This window comes from Rhipicephalus microplus, unplaced genomic scaffold (genome assembly GCF_043290135.1).
Source record: "Rhipicephalus microplus isolate Deutch F79 unplaced genomic scaffold, USDA_Rmic scaffold_466, whole genome shotgun sequence".
NCBI classification, from domain to species: domain Eukaryota; kingdom Metazoa; phylum Arthropoda; class Arachnida; order Ixodida; family Ixodidae; genus Rhipicephalus; species Rhipicephalus microplus.
Window position 1 is genome coordinate 39,322 of NW_027465029.1, and position 20,293 is coordinate 59,614.

The 20,293-nt window shown below is 44.9% G+C and overlaps 7 non-coding genes across 7 annotated transcripts; all 7 read right to left on the reverse strand.

The window, feature by feature from the left end:
* Positions 1-2,407: 2,407 nt before the first annotated feature.
* Positions 2,408-2,571, reverse strand: LOC142794631 (U1 spliceosomal RNA). The gene has a single exon (XR_012892503.1). It is a non-coding gene; the product is annotated as a U1 spliceosomal RNA (small nuclear RNA).
* A 2,596-nt stretch (positions 2,572-5,167) lies between these two features.
* Positions 5,168-5,331, reverse strand: LOC142794632 (U1 spliceosomal RNA). The gene has a single exon (XR_012892504.1). It is a non-coding gene; the product is annotated as a U1 spliceosomal RNA (small nuclear RNA).
* A 2,596-nt stretch (positions 5,332-7,927) lies between these two features.
* Positions 7,928-8,089, reverse strand: LOC142794645 (U1 spliceosomal RNA). The gene has a single exon (XR_012892516.1). It is a non-coding gene; the product is annotated as a U1 spliceosomal RNA (small nuclear RNA).
* A 2,594-nt stretch (positions 8,090-10,683) lies between these two features.
* Positions 10,684-10,847, reverse strand: LOC142794633 (U1 spliceosomal RNA). The gene has a single exon (XR_012892505.1). It is a non-coding gene; the product is annotated as a U1 spliceosomal RNA (small nuclear RNA).
* A 2,596-nt stretch (positions 10,848-13,443) lies between these two features.
* On the reverse strand, positions 13,444-13,607 carry LOC142794635 (U1 spliceosomal RNA). The gene has a single exon (XR_012892507.1). It is a non-coding gene; the product is annotated as a U1 spliceosomal RNA (small nuclear RNA).
* Positions 13,608-16,204: 2,597 nt separating this feature from the next.
* Positions 16,205-16,368, reverse strand: LOC142794636 (U1 spliceosomal RNA). The gene has a single exon (XR_012892508.1). It is a non-coding gene; the product is annotated as a U1 spliceosomal RNA (small nuclear RNA).
* A 2,597-nt stretch (positions 16,369-18,965) lies between these two features.
* LOC142794637 (U1 spliceosomal RNA) lies at positions 18,966-19,129 on the reverse strand. The gene has a single exon (XR_012892509.1). It is a non-coding gene; the product is annotated as a U1 spliceosomal RNA (small nuclear RNA).
* Between the last annotated feature and the right edge of the window lie 1,164 nt (positions 19,130-20,293).

Below are 20,293 nucleotides of genomic sequence, written 5' to 3' on the forward strand. Positions count from 1 at the left end.
AAAAAAAAAGCTCAAGTTTGATCAAATATAATAGCAGTTTTAGCGCAACAAGCATGAATCATCTTTACGCCGCTAGAGGCGCTAGCGCTGCGGTCAATTAACGGAGGGCGCACGTTTCATCCAAGGCTATTCATGTTCATGCACTTGTGCATGCACATTTTCAGCTCCACATCATGACGTTCCAGTCAATAAAGAAATTACAGCACAGTCACTTTCCATGTGAAGGTTTCGCATAACATCCACTGCGAAGATACGTGCGATCTACTAATTGTTTTTTTTTTCTGCGCTTCGGGAAGGGATGTTTTGCATATTCGTACATTTTAATAGACCCATTTTTTTTTTGTAATTCGAAGGTATTTTTTTATGGAAAGCAAGTAGCGAGTTAAAACGCACCCGTCCTCTCGTGCTTATGGCTTATGGTACCTTTGTCTTGGGAAAAAAAAAAAACATCATGGGCGAAAGCCAATACAATTTAATTTTAAAGACTAAGCTGTGTATAGAAAACTGTCATGTGAAAGCTCAGGCAGTTTGAAGACACTGTGCGCTTTCATATTCTCACATCGTTTTCGAACGCATTGGTTTGAACTGGGCAAAGGAGGTCTTCTGCAAGTCTCAATTTCGATTCGCAGCAGCCCATGCAATTATCTAGTAAATGTGCATAAATCGAAGTGACGAACTGAGGCGCTGAACGCTGAAGCAGCAGCAAGCAAGCTCTCTTCATTGTTGAACCCTCTCATGAAAACTTTTCAGCGTCTATTGTTGTGGATCTCCTCTAACAGGGTGACAGCGGGAATCCTCAAATGGCCACGACTACTATTTATTTCCCATCTCATTAGACCGAAACGCGCGGTCCAAGGTACAAGTGTTGCGTTAGCGGGAATTATTGCATCGCAGTCTTTGCTTAGGTTGAGAATCTTGGTGGTGGAATGATAAATTGTTGTTGTATGGATTGATGGTAGATATCATACGAGCTAAAATTTTAGAAACGACAGTGAAATCGCTTGAAAACATTGAACACACTCGAAAATAAATTGCGGGTAGTGTTAGACAGCTACAAAATAAGAAAAGCAAACATTATAGGAGGTTCCAAACTGAAACATTCTAAAACACCTAAAGCACGGACGTCTACTGACAAGGTATGTTATTTTGATATTAAAATTCATTTCCGTATGCTGCGATCAACACTCAACACTTGATTGATGTTAGGCCACTACAGTACCAATACTAGCGACTTGAAGTGGCGGCCTGGCTATTGAAACGTCAGGTAACAAAATTTCTGAAATAGGCGCGCTTGTGCGTCACCAAAACATTCAAAGAGGGCGCTTGTGTGTCGCCAACCCATAGATGAGCCGCCAGGATTTCTTCAATAGGATAGGAGGGGGGGGGGGGGGGTGAGCAAGTGATTACATCCTGGGGCCGTATCAACCGCTAGTGCCCACAAGCTAGGGTCCTTTCAGCACCGCCCCCGTCTCGAAGTGTGGAGCGGGCATGGCTGCTGACGTCACGATATCTTGTAAGCATGTGAAGAGAAAATTTGGACGTCGCAGCACACTCGGGGTGCCTGCAGTTGAAATATAGCGATTCGAGATAGCGATTCTTCGAGTTGATGCAGCGATTCGAGAAAGCTTGTAAAATTGAGCTTTTTTGTGTGTTATAAATATTAAAAAGAAAAAAAAAGTCTAAGTCAAGGACAACCAAGACAGCATTATAGGTACTTTGTATTAAATTTGCAGCATTTCTTTGCGAACTTTGGTGATTTTAAGGGTATCTATCTATCTGGCCGCTTAGGTTTGGGTGGTCTCGTCCGAACACGGCTGCTGACACCAAAGCACGAGCACTCGGAACGAGGCTCCAGCTACCTGCCTTCGCTTTTAGGTGCCAGGGATGGAATCGTCAGCTATCTCGATTTTATATTATTTTACCTAATTTTCCGCCCACCAAGATCAATGGTAGGCACTCTTCGCAGCTCGCAACCGGAAATAAAGTTCGGGATAGTGAGCTGGGCCAGAAGGGTCGCTGAAGCACAGCAATGTGCGGCCATCTAGAGTGGCCCGAAGGCCCGTTGTCATCCTGCTTCCACTTTCCCTGCCACACCTGCCCTCAAATCATTCTTCCAAGGATCAATAAAGTCCCTTACCTACCTCAGGCATATTTCTTCATCTTCTTCACCCACAATGTGAAGACATAATACAAATAGAGATAGCGCAAAAACTTCAAATATTCCAATTTTCTCTCCAGATGCAGCCTTGGGCAGGTATATTTTAAGGGCTCTGAGCAACTCTCACTTAACACAAGAAAACGACACATCGGAAGCCATATCGGAGAACCTGGATCTCAATAGCTTGCACTCTCCTCCACCGCGCAAGTGTTTCAGCAGGTGTATAGATCTTCCTTTGGATTGTAAAATAGGGGGAGAGCGCGAACGCAGTCCCCCACTACCAAAAATTGCATGCCCCATCTGCCCCAGTTTGGGGTAGTGGCAGGGGTCAGCACGAGCGCAGTGCAATGTCCGCGCCTCTCCCTGGGGGCACCGCCATCTTGACCACGGTCACCCCGACACCAGGTAAGTATGCCAGACAACGGGTCGCACTCGGTCAGCACCCATCGCGACGTCTTGTGTCATTCTGGTGAGGTGCAGACGACGGTCGAAGATTGCTGTTTGCTTCTTGTATATTTTAAGGAGCCATTTCAAGAAACACTAATGGCCCACTAATATGCGTCGACCTGTTAAATAAAATTGAACCTAGCTCTGATTGATGATTAAAAAAAAAGCTCAAGTTTGATCAAATATAATAGCAGTTTTAGCGCAACAAGCATGAATCATCTTTACGCCGCTAGAGGCGCTAGCGGTGCTGTCAATTAACGGAGGGCGCACGTTTCATCCAAGGCTATTCATGTTCATGCACTTGTGCATGCACATTTTCAGCTCCACATCATGACGTTCCAGTCAATAAAGAAATTACAGCACAGTCACTTTCCATGTGAAGGTTTCGCATAACATCCACTGCGAAGATACGTGCGATCTACTAATTGTTTTTTTTTTTTCTGCGCTTCGGGAAGGGATGTTTTGCATATTCGTACATTTTAATAGACCCATTTTTTTTTTGTAATTCGAAGGTATTTTTTTATGGAAAGCAAGTAGCGAGTTAAAACGCACCCGTCCTCTCGTGCTTATGGCTTATGGTACCTTTGTCTTGGAAAAAAAAAAAACATCATGGGCGAAAGCCAATACAATTTAATTTTAAAGACTAAGCTGTGTATAGAAAACTGTCATGTGAAAGCTCAGGCAGTTTGAAGACACTGTGCGCTTTCATATTCTCACATCGTTTTCGAACGCATTGGTTTGAACTGGGCAAAGGAGGTCTTCTGCAAGTCTCAATTTCGATTCGCAGCAGCCCATGCAATTATCTAGTAAATGTGCATAAATCGAAGTGACGAACTGAGGCGCTGAACGCTGAAGCAGCAGCAAGCAAGCTCTCTTCATTGTTGAACCCTCTCATGAAAACTTTTCAGCGTCTATTGTTGTGGATCTCCTCTAACAGGGTGACAGCGGGAATCCTCAAATGGCCACGACTACTATTTATTTCCCATCTCATTAGACCGAAACGCGCGGTCCAAGGTACAAGTGTTGCGTTAGCGGGAATTATTGCATCGCAGTCTTTGCTTAGGTTGAGAATCTTGGTGGTGGAATGATAAATTGTTGTTGTATGGATTGATGGTAGATATCATACGAGCTAAAATTTTAGAAACGACAGTGAAATCGCTTGAAAACATTGAACACACTCGAAAATAAATTGCGGGTAGTGTTAGACAGCTACAAAATAAGAAAAGCAAACATTATAGGAGGTTCCAAACTGAAACATTCTAAAACACCTAAAGCACGGACGTCTACTGACAAGGTATGTTATTTTGATATTAAAATTCATTTCCGTATGCTGCGATCAACACTCAACACTTGATTGATGTTAGGCCACTACAGTACCAATACTAGCGACTTGAAGTGGCGGCCTGGCTATTGAAACGTCAGGTAACAAAATTTCTGAAATAGGCGCGCTTGTGCGTCACCAAAACATTCAAAGAGGGCGCTTGTGTGTCGCCAACCCATAGATGAGCCGCCAGGATTTCTTCAATAGGATAGGAGGGGGGGGGGGGTGAGCAAGTGATTACATCCTGGGGCCGTATCAACCGCTAGTGCCCACAAGCTAGGGTCCTTTCAGCACCGCCCCCGTCTCGAAGTGTGGAGCGGGCATGGCTGCTGACGTCACGATATCTTGTAAGCATGTGAAGAGAAAATTTGGACGTCGCAGCACACTCGGGGTGCCTGCAGTTGAAATATAGCGATTCGAGATAGCGATTCTTCGAGTTGATGCAGCGATTCGAGAAAGCTTGTAAAATTGAGCTTTTTTGTGTGTTATAAATATTAAAAAGAAAAAAAAAGTCTAAGTCAAGGACAACCAAGACAGCATTATAGGTACTTTGTATTAAATTTGCAGCATTTCTTTGCGAACTTTGGTGATTTTAAGGGTATCTATCTATCTGGCCGCTTAGGTTTGGGTGGTCTCGTCCGAACACGGCTGCTGACACCAAAGCCCGAGCACTCGGAACGAGGCTCCAGCTACCTGCCTTCGCTTTTAGGTGCCAGGGATGGAATCGTCAGCTATCTCGATTTTATATTATTTTACCTAATTTTCCGCCCACCAAGATCAATGGTAGGCACTCTTCGCAGCTCGCAACCGGAAATAAAGTTCGGGATAGTGAGCTGGGCCAGAAGGGTCGCTGAAGCACAGCAATGTGCGGCCATCTAGAGTGGCCCGAAGGCCCGTTGTCATCCTGCTTCCACTTTCCCTGCCACACCTGCCCTCAAATCATTCTTCCAAGGATCAATAAAGTCCCTTACCTACCTCAGGCATATTTCTTCATCTTCTTCACCCACAATGTGAAGACATAATACGAATAGAGATAGCGCAAAAACTTCAAATATTCCAATTTTCTCTCCAGATGCAGCCTTGGGCAGGTATATTTTAAGGGCTCTGAGCAACTCTCACTTAACACAAGAAAACGACACATCGGAAGCCATATCGGAGAACCTGGATCTCAATAGCTTGCACTCTCCTCCACCGCGCAAGTGTTTCAGCAGGTGTATAGATCTTCCTTTGGATTGTAAAATAGGGGGAGAGCGCGAACGCAGTCCCCCACTACCAAAAATTGCATGCCCCATCTGCCCCAGTTTGGGGTAGTGGCAGGGGTCAGCACGAGCGCAGTGCAATGTCCGCGCCTCTCCCTGGGGGCACCGCCATCTTGACCACGGTCACCCCGACACCAGGTAAGTATGCCAGACAACGGGTCGCACTCGGTCAGCACCCATCGCGACGTCTTGTGTCATTCTGGTGAGGTGCAGACGACGGTCGAAGATTGCTGTTTGCTTCTTGTATATTTTAAGGAGCCATTTCAAGAAACACTAATGGCCCACTAATATGCGTCGACCTGTTAAATAAAATTGAACCTAGCTCTGATTGATGATTAAAAAAAAAGCTCAAGTTTGATCAAATATAATAGCAGTTTTAGCGCAACAAGCATGAATCATCTTTACGCCGCTAGAGGCGCTAGCGCTGCTGTCAATTAACGGAGGGCGCACGTTTCATCCAAGGCTATTCATGTTCATGCACTTGTGCATGCACATTTTCAGCTCCACATCATGACGTTCCAGTCAATAAAGAAATTACAGCACAGTCACTTTCCATGTGAAGGTTTCGCATAACATCCACTGCGAAGATACGTGCGATCTACTAATTGTTTTTTTTTTCTGCGCTTCGGGAAGGGATGTTTTGCATATTCGTACATTTTAATAGACCCATTTTTTTTTTGTAATTCGAAGGTATTTTTTTATGGAAAGCAAGTAGCGAGTTAAAACGCACCCGTCCTCTCGTGCTTATGGCTTATGGTACCTTTGTCTTGGAAAAAAAAAAAAAACATCATGGGCGAAAGCCAATACAATTTAATTTTAAAGACTAAGCTGTGTATAGAAAACTGTCATGTGAAAGCTCAGGCAGTTTGAAGACACTGTGCGCTTTCATATTCTCACATCGTTTTCGAACGCATTGGTTTGAACTGGGCAAAGGAGGTCTTCTGCAAGTCTCAATTTCGATTCGCAGCAGCCCATGCAATTATCTAGTAAATGTGCATAAATCGAAGTGACGAACTGAGGCGCTGAACGCTGAAGCAGCAGCAAGCAAGCTCTCTTCATTGTTGAACCCTCTCATGAAAACTTTTCAGCGTCTATTGTTGTGGATCTCCTCTAACAGGGTGACAGCGGGAATCCTCAAATGGCCACGACTACTATTTATTTCCCATCTCATTAGACCGAAACGCGCGGTCCAAGGTACAAGTGTTGCGTTAGCGGGAATTATTGCATCGCAGTCTTTGCTTAGGTTGAGAATCTTGGTGGTGGAATGATAAATTGTTGTTGTATGGATTGATGGTAGATATCATACGAGCTAAAATTTTAGAAACGACAGTGAAATCGCTTGAAAACATTGAACACACTCGAAAATAAATTGCGGGTAGTGTTAGACAGCTACAAAATAAGAAAAGCAAACATTATAGGAGGTTCCAAACTGAAACATTCTAAAACACCTAAAGCACGGACGTCTACTGACAAGGTATGTTATTTTGATATTAAAATTCATTTCCGTATGCTGCGATCAACACTCAACACTTGATTGATGTTAGGCCACTACAGTACCAATACTAGCGACTTGAAGTGGCGGCCTGGCTATTGAAACGTCAGGTAACAAAATTTCTGAAATAGGCGCGCTTGTGCGTCACCAAAACATTCAAAGAGGGCGCTTGTGTGTCGCCAACCCATAGATGAGCCGCCAGGATTTCTTCAATAGGATAGGAGGGGGGGGGGGTGAGCAAGTGATTACATCCTGGGGCCGTATCAACCGCTAGTGCCCACAAGCTAGGGTCCTTTCAGCACCGCCCCCGTCTCGAAGTGTGGAGCGGGCATGGCTGCTGACGTCACGATATCTTGTAAGCATGTGAAGAGAAAATTTGGACGTCGCAGCACACTCGGGGTGCCTGCAGTTGAAATATAGCGATTCGAGATAGCGATTCTTCGAGTTGATGCAGCGATTCGAGAAAGCTTGTAAAATTGAGCTTTTTTGTGTGTTATAAATATTAAAAAGAAAAAAAAAGTCTAAGTCAAGGACAACCAAGACAGCATTATAGGTACTTTGTATTAAATTTGCAGCATTTCTTTGCGAACTTTGGTGATTTTAAGGGTATCTATCTATCTGGCCGCTTAGGTTTGGGTGGTCTCGTCCGAACACGGCTGCTGACACCAAAGCCCGAGCACTCGGAACGAGGCTCCAGCTACCTGCCTTCGCTTTTAGGTGCCAGGGATGGAATCGTCAGCTATCTCGATTTTATATTATTTTACCTAATTTTCCGCCCACCAAGATCAATGGTAGGCACTCTTCGCAGCTCGCAACCGGAAATAAAGTTCGGGATAGTGAGCTGGGCCAGAAGGGTCGCTGAAGCACAGCAATGTGCGGCCATCTAGAGTGGCCCGAAGGCCCGTTGTCATCCTGCTTCCACTTTCCCTGCCACACCTGCCCTCAAATCATTCTTCCAAGGATCAATAAAGTCCCTTACCTACCTCAGGCATATTTCTTCATCTTCTTCACCCACAATGTGAAGACATAATACGAATAGAGATAGCGCAAAAACTTCAAATATTCCAATTTTCTCTCCAGATGCAGCCTTGGGCAGGTATATTTTAAGGGCTCTGAGCAACTCTCACTTAACACAAGAAAACGACACATCGGAAGCCATATCGGAGAACCTGGATCTCAATAGCTTGCACTCTCCTCCACCGCGCAAGTGTTTCAGCAGGTGTATAGATCTTCCTTTGGATTGTAAAATAGGGGGAGAGCGCGAACGCAGTCCCCACTACCAAAAATTGCATGCCCCATCTGCCCCAGTTTGGGGTAGTGGCAGGGGTCAGCACGAGCGCAGTGCAATGTCCGCGCCTCTCCCTGGGGGCACCGCCATCTTGACCACGGTCACCCCGACACCAGGTAAGTATGCCAGACAACGGGTCGCACTCGGTCAGCACCCATCGCGACGTCTTGTGTCATTCTGGTGAGGTGCAGACGACGGTCGAAGATTGCTGTTTGCTTCTTGTATATTTTAAGGAGCCATTTCAAGAAACACTAATGGCCCACTAATATGCGTCGACCTGTTAAATAAAATTGAACCTAGCTCTGATTGATGATTAAAAAAAAAGCTCAAGTTTGATCAAATATAATAGCAGTTTTAGCGCAACAAGCATGAATCATCTTTACGCCGCTAGAGGCGCTAGCGCTGCTGTCAATTAACGGAGGGCGCACGTTTCATCCAAGGCTATTCATGTTCATGCACTTGTGCATGCACATTTTCAGCTCCACATCATGACGTTCCAGTCAATAAAGAAATTACAGCACAGTCACTTTCCATGTGAAGGTTTCGCATAACATCCACTGCGAAGATACGTGCGATCTACTAATTGTTTTTTTTTTCTGCGCTTCGGGAAGGGATGTTTTGCATATTCGTACATTTTAATAGACCCATTTTTTTTTTGTAATTCGAAGGTATTTTTTATGGAAAGCAAGTAGCGAGTTAAAACGCACCCGTCCTCTCGTGCTTATGGCTTATGGTACCTTTGTCTTGGAAAAAAAAAAAAAAACATCATGGGCGAAAGCCAATACAATTTAATTTTAAAGACTAAGCTGTGTATAGAAAACTGTCATGTGAAAGCTCAGGCAGTTTGAAGACACTGTGCGCTTTCATATTCTCACATCGTTTTCGAACGCATTGGTTTGAACTGGGCAAAGGAGGTCTTCTGCAAGTCTCAATTTCGATTCGCAGCAGCCCATGCAATTATCTAGTAAATGTGCATAAATCGAAGTGACGAACTGAGGCGCTGAACGCTGAAGCAGCAGCAAGCAAGCTCTCTTCATTGTTGAACCCTCTCATGAAAACTTTTCAGCGTCTATTGTTGTGGATCTCCTCTAACAGGGTGACAGCGGGAATCCTCAAATGGCCACGACTACTATTTATTTCCCATCTCATTAGACCGAAACGCGCGGTCCAAGGTACAAGTGTTGCGTTAGCGGGAATTATTGCATCGCAGTCTTTGCTTAGGTTGAGAATCTTGGTGGTGGAATGATAAATTGTTGTTGTATGGATTGATGGTAGATATCATACGAGCTAAAATTTTAGAAACGACAGTGAAATCGCTTGAAAACATTGAACACACTCGAAAATAAATTGCGGGTAGTGTTAGACAGCTACAAAATAAGAAAAGCAAACATTATAGGAGGTTCCAAACTGAAACATTCTAAAACACCTAAAGCACGGACGTCTACTGACAAGGTATGTTATTTTGATATTAAAATTCATTTCCGTATGCTGCGATCAACACTCAACACTTGATTGATGTTAGGCCACTACAGTACCAATACTAGCGACTTGAAGTGGCGGCCTGGCTATTGAAACGTCAGGTAACAAAATTTCTGAAATAGGCGCGCTTGTGCGTCACCAAAACATTCAAAGAGGGCGCTTGTGTGTCGCCAACCCATAGATGAGCCGCCAGGATTTCTTCAATAGGATAGGAGGGGGGGGGGTGAGCAAGTGATTACATCCTGGGGCCGTATCAACCGCTAGTGCCCACAAGCTAGGGTCCTTTCAGCACCGCCCCCGTCTCGAAGTGTGGAGCGGGCATGGCTGCTGACGTCACGATATCTTGTAAGCATGTGAAGAGAAAATTTGGACGTCGCAGCACACTCGGGGTGCCTGCAGTTGAAATATAGCGATTCGAGATAGCGATTCTTCGAGTTGATGCAGCGATTCGAGAAAGCTTGTAAAATTGAGCTTTTTTGTGTGTTATAAATATTAAAAAGAAAAAAAAAGTCTAAGTCAAGGACAACCAAGACAGCATTATAGGTACTTTGTATTAAATTTGCAGCATTTCTTTGCGAACTTTGGTGATTTTAAGGGTATCTATCTATCTGGCCGCTTAGGTTTGGGTGGTCTCGTCCGAACACGGCTGCTGACACCAAAGCCCGAGCACTCGGAACGAGGCTCCAGCTACCTGCCTTCGCTTTTAGGTGCCAGGGATGGAATCGTCAGCTATCTCGATTTTATATTATTTTACCTAATTTTCCGCCCACCAAGATCAATGGTAGGCACTCTTCGCAGCTCGCAACCGGAAATAAAGTTCGGGATAGTGAGCTGGGCCAGAAGGGTCGCTGAAGCACAGCAATGTGCGGCCATCTAGAGTGGCCCGAAGGCCCGTTGTCATCCTGCTTCCACTTTCCCTGCCACACCTGCCCTCAAATCATTCTTCCAAGGATCAATAAAGTCCCTTACCTACCTCAGGCATATTTCTTCATCTTCTTCACCCACAATGTGAAGACATAATACGAATAGAGATAGCGCAAAAACTTCAAATATTCCAATTTTCTCTCCAGATGCAGCCTTGGGCAGGTATATTTTAAGGGCTCTGAGCAACTCTCACTTAACACAAGAAAACGACACATCGGAAGCCATATCGGAGAACCTGGATCTCAATAGCTTGCACTCTCCTCCACCGCGCAAGTGTTTCAGCAGGTGTATAGATCTTCCTTTGGATTGTAAAATAGGGGGAGAGCGCGAACGCAGTCCCCCACTACCAAAAATTGCATGCCCCATCTGCCCCAGTTTGGGGTAGTGGCAGGGGTCAGCACGAGCGCAGTGCAATGTCCGCGCCTCTCCCTGGGGGCACCGCCATCTTGACCACGGTCACCCCGACACCAGGTAAGTATGCCAGACAACGGGTCGCACTCGGTCAGCACCCATCGCGACGTCTTGTGTCATTCTGGTGAGGTGCAGACGACGGTCGAAGATTGCTGTTTGCTTCTTGTATATTTTAAGGAGCCATTTCAAGAAACACTAATGGCCCACTAATATGCGTCGACCTGTTAAATAAAATTGAACCTAGCTCTGATTGATGATTAAAAAAAAAGCTCAAGTTTGATCAAATATAATAGCAGTTTTAGCGCAACAAGCATGAATCATCTTTACGCCGCTAGAGGCGCTAGCGCTGCGGTCAATTAACGGAGGGCGCACGTTTCATCCAAGGCTATTCATGTTCATGCACTTGTGCATGCACATTTTCAGCTCCACATCATGACGTTCCAGTCAATAAAGAAATTACAGCACAGTCACTTTCCATGTGAAGGTTTCGCATAACATCCACTGCGAAGATACGTGCGATCTACTAATTGTTTTTTTTTTCTGCGCTTCGGGAAGGGATGTTTTGCATATTCGTACATTTTAATAGACCCATTTTTTTTTTGTAATTCGAAGGTATTTTTTTATGGAAAGCAAGTAGCGAGTTAAAACGCACCCGTCCTCTCGTGCTTATGGCTTATGGTACCTTTGTCTTGGAAAAAAAAAAAAAAACATCATGGGCGAAAGCCAATACAATTTAATTTTAAAGGCTAAGCTGTGTATAGAAAACTGTCATGTGAAAGCTCAGGCAGTTTGAAGACACTGTGCGCTTTCATATTCTCACATCGTTTTCGAACGCATTGGTTTGAACTGGGCAAAGGAGGTCTTCTGCAAGTCTCAATTTCGATTCGCAGCAGCCCATGCAATTATCTAGTAAATGTGCATAAATCGAAGTGACGAACTGAGGCGCTGAACGCTGAAGCAGCAGCAAGCAAGCTCTCTTCATTGTTGAACCCTCTCATGAAAACTTTTCAGCGTCTATTGTTGTGGATCTCCTCTAACAGGGTGACAGCGGGAATCCTCAAATGGCCACGACTACTATTTATTTCCCATCTCATTAGACCGAAACGCGCGGTCCAAGGTACAAGTGTTGCGTTAGCGGGAATTATTGCATCGCAGTCTTTGCTTAGGTTGAGAATCTTGGTGGTGGAATGATAAATTGTTGTTGTATGGATTGATGGTAGATATCATACGAGCTAAAATTTTAGAAACGACAGTGAAATCGCTTGAAAACATTGAACACACTCGAAAATAAATTGCGGGTAGTGTTAGACAGCTACAAAATAAGAAAAGCAAACATTATAGGAGGTTCCAAACTGAAACATTCTAAAACACCTAAAGCACGGACGTCTACTGACAAGGTATGTTATTTTGATATTAAAATTCATTTCCGTATGCTGCGATCAACACTCAACACTTGATTGATGTTAGGCCACTACAGTACCAATACTAGCGACTTGAAGTGGCGGCCTGGCTATTGAAACGTCAGGTAACAAAATTTCTGAAATAGGCGCGCTTGTGCGTCACCAAAACATTCAAAGAGGGCGCTTGTGTGTCGCCAACCCATAGATGAGCCGCCAGGATTTCTTCAATAGGATAGGAGGGGGGGGGGGTGAGCAAGTGATTACATCCTGGGGCCGTATCAACCGCTAGTGCCCACAAGCTAGGGTCCTTTCAGCACCGCCCCCGTCTCGAAGTGTGGAGCGGGCATGGCTGCTGACGTCACGATATCTTGTAAGCATGTGAAGAGAAAATTTGGACGTCGCAGCACACTCGGGGTGCCTGCAGTTGAAATATAGCGATTCGAGATAGCGATTCTTCGAGTTGATGCAGCGATTCGAGAAAGCTTGTAAAATTGAGCTTTTTTGTGTGTTATAAATATTAAAAAGAAAAAAAAAGTCTAAGTCAAGGACAACCAAGACAGCATTATAGGTACTTTGTATTAAATTTGCAGCATTTCTTTGCGAACTTTGGTGATTTTAAGGGTATCTATCTATCTGGCCGCTTAGGTTTGGGTGGTCTCGTCCGAACACGGCTGCTGACACCAAAGCCCGAGCACTCGGAACGAGGCTCCAGCTACCTGCCTTCGCTTTTAGGTGCCAGGGATGGAATCGTCAGCTATCTCGATTTTATATTATTTTACCTAATTTTCCGCCCACCAAGATCAATGGTAGGCACTCTTCGCAGCTCGCAACCGGAAATAAAGTTCGGGATAGTGAGCTGGGCCAGAAGGGTCGCTGAAGCACAGCAATGTGCGGCCATCTAGAGTGGCCCGAAGGCCCGTTGTCATCCTGCTTCCACTTTCCCTGCCACACCTGCCCTCAAATCATTCTTCCAAGGATCAATAAAGTCCCTTACCTACCTCAGGCATATTTCTTCATCTTCTTCACCCACAATGTGAAGACATAATACGAATAGAGATAGCGCAAAAACTTCAAATATTCCAATTTTCTCTCCAGATGCAGCCTTGGGCAGGTATATTTTAAGGGCTCTGAGCAACTCTCACTTAACACAAGAAAACGACACATCGGAAGCCATATCGGAGAACCTGGATCTCAATAGCTTGCACTCTCCTCCACCGCGCAAGTGTTTCAGCAGGTGTATAGATCTTCCTTTGGATTGTAAAATAGGGGGAGAGCGCGAACGCAGTCCCCCACTACCAAAAATTGCATGCCCCATCTGCCCCAGTTTGGGGTAGTGGCAGGGGTCAGCACGAGCGCAGTGCAATGTCCGCGCCTCTCCCTGGGGGCACCGCCATCTTGACCACGGTCACCCCGACACCAGGTAAGTATGCCAGACAACGGGTCGCACTCGGTCAGCACCCATCGCGACGTCTTGTGTCATTCTGGTGAGGTGCAGACGACGGTCGAAGATTGCTGTTTGCTTCTTGTATATTTTAAGGAGCCATTTCAAGAAACACTAATGGCCCACTAATATGCGTCGACCTGTTAAATAAAATTGAACCTAGCTCTGATTGATGATTAAAAAAAAAGCTCAAGTTTGATCAAATATAATAGCAGTTTTAGCGCAACAAGCATGAATCATCTTTACGCCGCTAGAGGCGCTAGCGCTGCGGTCAATTAACGGAGGGCGCACGTTTCATCCAAGGCTATTCATGTTCATGCACTTGTGCATGCACATTTTCAGCTCCACATCATGACGTTCCAGTCAATAAAGAAATTACAGCACAGTCACTTTCCATGTGAAGGTTTCGCATAACATCCACTGCGAAGATACGTGCGATCTACTAATTGTTTTTTTTTTCTGCGCTTCGGGAAGGGATGTTTTGCATATTCGTACATTTTAATAGACCCATTTTTTTTTGTAATTCGAAGGTATTTTTTTATGGAAAGCAAGTAGCGAGTTAAAACGCACCCGTCCTCTCGTGCTTATGGCTTATGGTACCTTTGTCTTGGAAAAAAAAAAAAAACATCATGGGCGAAAGCCAATACAATTTAATTTTAAAGGCTAAGCTGTGTATAGAAAACTGTCATGTGAAAGCTCAGGCAGTTTGAAGACACTGTGCGCTTTCATATTCTCACATCGTTTTCGAACGCATTGGTTTGAACTGGGCAAAGGAGGTCTTCTGCAAGTCTCAATTTCGATTCGCAGCAGCCCATGCAATTATCTAGTAAATGTGCATAAATCGAAGTGACGAACTGAGGCGCTGAACGCTGAAGCAGCAGCAAGCAAGCTCTCTTCATTGTTGAACCCTCTCATGAAAACTTTTCAGCGTCTATTGTTGTGGATCTCCTCTAACAGGGTGACAGCGGGAATCCTCAAATGGCCACGACTACTATTTATTTCCCTTCTCATTAGACCGAAACGCGCGGTCCAAGGTACAAGTGTTGCGTTAGCGGGAATTATTGCATCGCAGTCTTTGCTTAGGTTGAGAATCTTGGTGGTGGAATGATAAATTGTTGTTGTATGGATTGATGGTAGATATCATACGAGCTAAAATTTTAGAAACGACAGTGAAATCGCTTGAAAACATTGAACACACTCGAAAATAAATTGCGGGTAGTGTTAGACAGCTACAAAATAAGAAAAGCAAACATTATAGGAGGTTCCAAACTGAAACATTCTAAAACACCTAAAGCACGGACGTCTACTGACAAGGTATGTTATTTTGATATTAAAATTCATTTCCGTATGCTGCGATCAACACTCAACACTTGATTGATGTTAGGCCACTACAGTACCAATACTAGCGACTTGAAGTGGCGGCCTGGCTATTGAAACGTCAGGTAACAAAATTTCTGAAATAGGCGCGCTTGTGCGTCACCAAAACATTCAAAGAGGGCGCTTGTGTGTCGCCAACCCATAGATGAGCCGCCAGGATTTCTTCAATAGGATAGGAGGGGGGGGGGGGGGTGAGCAAGTGATTACATCCTGGGGCCGTATCAACCGCTAGTGCCCACAAGCTAGGGTCCTTTCAGCACCGCCCCCGTCTCGAAGTGTGGAGCGGGCATGGCTGCTGACGTCACGATATCTTGTAAGCATGTGAAGAGAAAATTTGGACGTCGCAGCACACTCGGGGTGCCTGCAGTTGAAATATAGCGATTCGAGATAGCGATTCTTCGAGTTGATGCAGCGATTCGAGAAAGCTTGTAAAATTGAGCTTTTTTGTGTGTTATAAATATTAAAAAGAAAAAAAAAGTCTAAGTCAAGGACAACCAAGACAGCATTATAGGTACTTTGTATTAAATTTGCAGCATTTCTTTGCGAACTTTGGTGATTTTAAGGGTATCTATCTATCTGGCCGCTTAGGTTTGGGTGGTCTCGTCCGAACACGGCTGCTGACACCAAAGCCCGAGCACTCGGAACGAGGCTCCAGCTACCTGCCTTCGCTTTTAGGTGCCAGGGATGGAATCGTCAGCTATCTCGATTTTATATTATTTTACCTAATTTTCCGCCCACCAAGATCAATGGTAGGCACTCTTCGCAGCTCGCAACCGGAAATAAAGTTCGGGATAGTGAGCTGGGCCAGAAGGGTCGCTGAAGCACAGCAATGTGCGGCCATCTAGAGTGGCCCGAAGGCCCGTTGTCATCCTGCTTCCACTTTCCCTGCCACACCTGCCCTCAAATGATTCTTCCAAGGATCAATAAAGTCCCTTACCTACCTCAGGCATATTTCTTCATCTTCTTCACCCACAATGTGAAGACATAATACGAATAGAGATAGCGCAAAAACTTCAAATATTCCAATTTTCTCTCCAGATGCAGCCTTGGGCAGGTATATTTTAAGGGCTCTGAGCAACTCTCACTTAACACAAGAAAACGACACATCGGAAGCCATATCGGAGAACCTGGATCTCAATAGCTTGCACTCTCCTCCACCGCGCAAGTGTTTCAGCAGGTGTATAGATCTTCCTTTGGATTGTAAAATAGGGGGAGAGCGCGAACGCAGTCCCCCACTACCAAAAATTGCATGCCCCATCTGCCCCAGTTTGGGGTAGTGGCAGGGGTCAGCACGAGCGCAGTGCAATGTCCGCGCCTCTCCCTGGGGGCACCGCCATCTTGACCACGGTCACCCCGACACCAGGTAAGTATGCCAGACAACGGGTCGCACTCGGTCAGCACCCATCGCGACGTCTTGTGTCATTCTGGTGAGGTGCAGACGACGGTCGAAGATTGCTGTTTGCTTCTTGTATATTTTAAGGAGCCATTTCAAGAAACACTAATGGCCCACTAATATGCGTCGACCTGTTAAATAAAATTGAACCTAGCTCTGATTGATGATTAAAAAAAAAGCTCAAGTTTGATCAAATATAATAGCAGTTTTAGCGCAACAAGCATGAATCATCTTTACGCCGCTAGAGGCGCTAGCGCTGCGGTCAATTAACGGAGGGCGCACGTTTCATCCAAGGCTATTCATGTTCATGCACTTGTGCATGCACATTTTCAGCTCCACATCATGACGTTCCAGTCAATAAAGAAATTACAGCACAGTCACTTTCCATGTGAAGGTTTCGCATAACATCCACTGCGAAGATACGTGCGATCTACTAATTGTTTTTTTTTTTCTGCGCTTCGGGAAGGGATGTTTTGCATATTCGTACATTTTAATAGACCCATTTTTTTGTAATTCGAAGGTATTTTTTTATGGAAAGCAAGTAGCGAGTTAAAACGCACCCTTCCTCTCGTGCTTATGGCTTATGGTACCTTTGTCTTGGAAAAAAAAAAAAAAACATCATGGGCGAAAGCCAATACAATTTAATTTTAAAGGCTAAGCTGTGTATAGAAAACTGTCATGTGAAAGCTCAGGCAGTTTGAAGACACTGTGCGCTTTCATATTCTCACATCGTTTTCGAACGCATTGGTTTGAACTGGGCAAAGGAGGTCTTCTGCAAGTCTCAATTTCGATTCGCAGCAGCCCATGCAATTATCTAGTAAATGTGCATAAATCGAAGTGACGAACTGAGGCGCTGAACGCTGAAGCAGCAGCAAGCAAGCTCTCTTCATTGTTGAACCCTCTCATGAAAACTTTTCAGCGTCTATTGTTGTGGATCTCCTCTAACAGGGTGACAGCGGGAATCCTCAAATGGCCACGACTACTATTTATTTCCCATCTCATTAGACCGAAACGCGCGGTCCAAGGTACAAGTGTTGCGTTAGCGGGAATTATTGCATCGCAGTCTTTGCTTAGGTTGAGAATCTTGGTGGTGGAATGATAAATTGTTGTTGTATGGATTGATGGTAGATATCATACGAGCTAAAATTTTAGAAACGACAGTGAAATCGCTTGAAAACATTGAACACACTCGAAAATAAATTGCGGGTAGTGTTAGACAGCTACAAAATAAGAAAAGCAAACATTATAGGAGGTTCCAAACTGAAACATTCTAAAACACCTAAAGCACGGACGTCTACTGACAAGGTATGTTATTTTGATATTAAAATTCATTTCCGTATGCTGCGATCAACACTCAACACTTGATTGATGTTAGGCCACTACAGTACCAATACTAGCGACTTGAAGTGGCGGCCTGGCTATTGAAACGTCAGGTAACAAAATTTCTGAAATAGGCGCGCTTGTGCGTCACCAAAACATTCAAAGAGGGCGCTTGTGTGTCGCCAACCCATAGATGAGCCGCCAGGATTTCTTCAATAGGATAGGAGGGGGGGGGGGGGGTGAGCAAGTGATTACATCCTGGGGCCGTATCAACCGCTAGTGCCCACAAGCTAGGGTCCTTTCAGCACCGCCCCCGTCTCGAAGTGTGGAGCGGGCATGGCTGCTGACGTCACGATATCTTGTAAGCATGTGAAGAGAAAATTTGGACGTCGCAGCACACTCGGGGTGCCTGCAGTTGAAATATAGCGATTCGAGATAGCGATTCTTCGAGTTGATGCAGCGATTCGAGAAAGCTTGTAAAATTGAGCTTTTTTGTGTGTTATAAATATTAAAAAGAAAAAAAAAGTCTAAGTCAAGGACAACCAAGACAGCATTATAGGTACTTTGTATTAAATTTGCAGCATTTCTTTGCGAACTTTGGTGATTTTAAGGGTATCTATCTATCTGGCCGCTTAGGTTTGGGTGGTCTCGTCCGAACACGGCTGCTGACACCAAAGCCCGAGCACTCGGAACGAGGCTCCAGCTACCTGCCTTCGCTTTTAGGTGCCAGGGATGGAATCGTCAGCTATCTCGATTTTATATTATTTTACCTAATTTTCCGCCCACCAAGATCAATGGTAGGCACTCTTCGCAGCTCGCAACCGGAAATAAAGTTCGGGATAGTGAGCTGGGCCAGAAGGGTCGCTGAAGCACAGCAATGTGCGGCCATCTAGAGTGGCCCGAAGGCCCGTTGTCATCCTGCTTCCACTTTCCCTGCCACACCTGCCCTCAAATCATTCTTCCAAGGATCAATAAAGTCCCTTACCTACCTCAGGCATATTTCTTCATCTTCTTCACCCACAATGTGAAGACATAATACGAATAGAGATAGCGCAAAAACTTCAAATATTCCAATTTTCTCTCCAGATGCAGCCTTGGGCAGGTATATTTTAAGGGCTCTGAGCAACTCTCACTTAACACAAGAAAACGACACATCGGAAGCCATATCGGAGAACCTGGATCTCAATAGCTTGCACTCTCCTCCACCGCGCAAGTGTTTCAGCAGGTGTATAGATCTTCCTTTGGATTGTAAAATAGGGGGAGAGCGCGAACGCAGTCCCCCACTACCAAAAATTGCATGCCCCATCTGCCCCAGTTTGGGGTAGTGGCAGGGGTCAGCACGAGCGCAGTGCAATGTCCGCGCCTCTCCCTGGGGGCACCGCCATCTTGACCACGGTCACCCCGACACCAGGTAAGTATGCCAGACAACGGGTCGCACTCGGTCAGCACCCATCGCGACGTCTTGTGTCATTCTGGTGAGGTGCAGACGACGGTCGAAGATTGCTGTTTGCTTCTTGTATATTTTAAGGAGCCATTTCAAGAAACACTAATGGCCCACTAATATGCGTCGACCTGTTAAATAAAATTGAACCTAGCTCTGATTGATGATTAAAAAAAAAGCTCAAGTTTGATCAAATATAATAGCAGTTTTAGCGCAACAAGCATGAATCATCTTTACGCCGCTAGAGGCGCTAGCGCTGCGGTCAATTAACGGAGGGCGCACGTTTCATCCAAGGCTATTCATGTTCATGCACTTGTGCATGCACATTTTCAGCTCCACATCATGACGTTCCAGTCAATAAAGAAATTACAGCACAGTCACTTTCCATGTGAAGGTTTCGCATAACATCCACTGCGAAGATACGTGCGATCTACTAATTGTTTTTTTTTTCTGCGCTTCGGGAAGGGATGTTTTGCATATTCGTACATTTTAATAGACCCATTTTTTTTTTGTAATTCGAAGGTATTTTTTTATGGAAAGCAAGTAGCGAGTTAAAACGCACCCGTCCTCTCGTGCTTATGGCTTATGGTACCTTTGTCTTGGAAAAAAAAAAAAAAACATCATGGGCGAAAGCCAATACAATTTAATTTTAAAGGCTAAGCTGTGTATAGAAAACTGTCATGTGAAAGCTCAGGCAGTTTGAAGACACTGTGCGCTTTCATATTCTCACATCGTTTTCGAACGCATTGGTTTCAACTGGGCAAAGGAGGTCTTCTGCAAGTCTCAATTTCGATTCGCAGCAGCCCATGCAATTATCTAGTAAATGTGCATAAATCGAAGTGACGAACTGAGGCGCTGAACGCTGAAGCAGCAGCAAGCAAGCTCTCTTCATTGTTGAACCCTCTCATGAAAACTTTTCAGCGTCTATTGTTGTGGATCTCCTCTAACAGGGTGACAGCGGGAATCCTCAAATGGCCACGACTACTATTTATTTCCCATCTCATTAGACCGAAACGCGCGGTCCAAGGTACAAGTGTTGCGTTAGCGGGAATTATTGCATCGCAGTCTTTGCTTAGGTTGAGAATCTTGGTGGTGGAATGATAAATTGTTGTTGTATGGATTGATGGTAGATATCATACGAG